This window comes from Pinus tabuliformis, chromosome 2_2 (genome assembly GCF_031772625.1).
Source record: "Pinus tabuliformis cultivar Carrire ecotype Pingquan chromosome 2_2, CPIR1, whole genome shotgun sequence".
Lineage (NCBI taxonomy): Eukaryota > Viridiplantae > Streptophyta > Pinopsida > Pinales > Pinaceae > Pinus > Pinus tabuliformis.
The window spans coordinates 1,283,194,738-1,283,197,747 of NC_142300.1; the positions used below are offsets into that span (position 1 = coordinate 1,283,194,738).

The 3,010-nt window shown below is 39.6% G+C and overlaps 1 pseudogene; it reads right to left on the minus strand.

The window, feature by feature from the left end:
• Nucleotides 1-937: 937 nt before the first annotated feature.
• LOC149198161 (molybdate transporter 1 pseudogene) overlaps nucleotides 938-3,010 on the minus strand; it is an 8,319-nt pseudogene continuing 6,246 nt past the window's right edge.

Genomic DNA, 3,010 nt, shown 5'->3' on the forward strand with positions numbered 1-3,010 from the left:
TTCATAGTCTAATTTTTGAATATGGTTGCAATTATCTGAAGTTAATTTAATTGTTTTAAACAAAGCTTTCTCCAAGTCTACCTCTACACATTAAGGCACAAGAAAACTTACCTACCTTCTATGACCTATCAATGCAAATTCCAAGAGTATTTTCTATGGATCTAAACAAAATTCTCCCAGTCTACCTCTACACATTAAGGCACAAGAAAACTTACCTACCTTTGGCTATGACCTATCAATGCAAATTCCAAGAGTATTTTCAATGGATCTAAACAAAATTCATTATTCCAGCAAAATAATAAATTACAGTAGCTAGATGATCTCATAAAATTATTCCTCCCTATTAAAATATATTCAACGTACCAACATTGTTGAAAAGAACTACTAGATATATATAACATAAATTATTAAAAAAAATTTCTATAAAATCCATTGAGAAAACACAATATCCAAAGCAAAAGGATTATTATTACAAGAGTTCAAACTTGCCAGACTGATGGATCTGCGTCCTCTAAATATGTATGAACAAGCGGTTCTTCTCATCAACTGATTTCGGGCCTGTAATGCCATGAAGCACTCTGATGTTGACATATCAATTACAAGAGCCTAAATCCTTAAATCCTTCCTTTCTGTCCCAACAATTTCGTAACACAACTAATACACCTTCAAGACATGCATTCAGTAATATTATTGGCCTAATGTCATGAAGATAAAACTTCTCCCTTGATCAATCTTAGGTTTCACTCTCACGTATTCTTAAATTTATGGATCCATGTATTTACATAAACTATCCCAACCATTTGACTTGTGGTTGGACTATAAAACAACAGAGGAAAGGTAAACATTAGCAGTATATATAGAAAGCTGGAATATGTGACAGAAATGGGCAATGGATATGAATCATAAGCAGGTTCCCTTGTATCCATGGACTTTCTTTTTAGGTTTCGTCCGAGAGTTTTCCTCTGTTCAACAAGGCTTTGAATATGTTTATGCAATCGGAAAAGCCTTTGTCTCTGAATTTGAGAATCACATACAGAACAATACCGAAACCAAATCCCAGGGCAGCACTGGATCTAGCGAGCGAAACAACAGTACACATGAGCATGACAAATGAGTCCAGCTTAGAATTCATGTCCCTACAAGTCATAGCCAGCTCGATACCAGAAAAGAGCAGCAATACACCCAACAACCCAATTGGGCACTGACTTAGGATTTTCACCAGTTGGCTTCCTAGAATCAACCCCAAAACTAGTTTTCCAGTTTGAAGAATTGCTACAGATGCCCCACTCCTGGCCCCAAACTTATATTGCCCAGCAAGGCCACCTGCTCCATGGCAAACAGGCATTGCCCCGAACCAACACCCTTCTAAATTCATTATCCCCACACTCATAGACACAGAAGTTGCAGTCACTTCCTTGTTGGGAAACAAGTCAGATGACAATTTGCAGACAACAATCACGGAATTAAGAATGGAGAGAGGGATTTGGTTTATTGCAGATCTGACAAAGCCTATTTTCCAATTATGCCTTGAAATCCTGATCAGTTGGGGCTTGGATGGGCCTAATTTTAGATGTCTTGAGAACACTGGGCTTGCACAAAATTGCAAACACAATGCCGAGAACAAAAACAATGAGAGCAGATAGTAGTGCATACAGAATTCTCAAATTCCAGAGCGATTTTATTGTGTCGGGTATCTTTTCTTGGCGCAGCAACACTTGAAGGGATTTAATCATTTGGATTCTCTTCAATCCTTTGTCTTGAATCATCACCAGAGCCATTGAAAATCACTATGAAGCACAGACAGATTAGAGCCAACAGAATTCCATCCAAGCCCAACCAAGGCCTTGCATTCCCAGACTTATTCTTCGCCAAGTCCTGATTGTTCCTTATGTATTTCACTGCAGTGAATGCAAAGGACAGTCCCTGTGATAGCTGCACACCTCAGATCACTAGAAGAGGAATGATCCTATAAATAAGGCCCATAAGGCCTGTGACTCCCAGGACCAACAGAGTTCCTGTGTGCAAATCCCTGCCACCATTATTTGTGGAATGGTCAAAAGTTTTCCTTCACTGATTGCCACCACAGCAATGGACTTCTGGGTTGGAACGGCATGGGAACTCCGAAAAGCATGCCTGTGATGATGTTGTAGACCCCTGTGAATATTAATGTGGTGCCCAAATCGAGATTGTTTACCAATGTGAGAGCAATTACAATGGGAATGATGTTGCTCCCATAACGGCTGTTAGCTCCCATAATGGCCGCCAATAATTTAGAAACCAACTGACCATTCGGCCGCAGATAATTTAAAAACTGATTGCAATTCATTAGTTTCTTGTTGGGAGCTCCTGGAGTGGTCCATTACTCCCTATGCAGTGCTCTACCATGTTCTGTGGAACACTTCACACATAGCCAACAAAAGCTTGATGGAAGATTGGCTATAAATACTTATGTTTGGTCCCCAAGCTCACCACTCAATTCCCTTCAGCCTTACACCATCAAATTAGAGTGAGCAGAGCTTGGAAGTGCCACACGAATGAGAGATTTTGGCTGAATTTTGTAAATCTAAGGGCGACATTTGTAAATTTGTTCGTCTCTGTCTTTCCGCTTGGCTGTTACTCTAAAGTTCGCGCTTGGGACAACCTATCTCTGTGCGTGGAGGGACATTTCTGTGATTTGGATCCTGTGTGAATTCATTGTAACTTCGAGTTAACAGCTAATGAGTTTCTTTCTGTTCACATGCATATTTTCTAGAAAAAATGTGATTCGAACTGCGAATGTTTTATAGCAGGTGATGGCGAATGAAGTATGGTTTTAGTTTGTTCTATAATACTGTAATTGTGTGAATTCATTACTACCGGTGTTGATCGAGCCAACGCCAGAAAATGAAAGGGAAATGGACTGCCTCAAGCGTAGCGGAAAGTCTGATATTGGAGTGTGAGTAGCATCAATGGCCGGAGATATGATTTATTGGGTATTAAAGTTTTTCGATTCTTTTAAGTGTTTATTCCG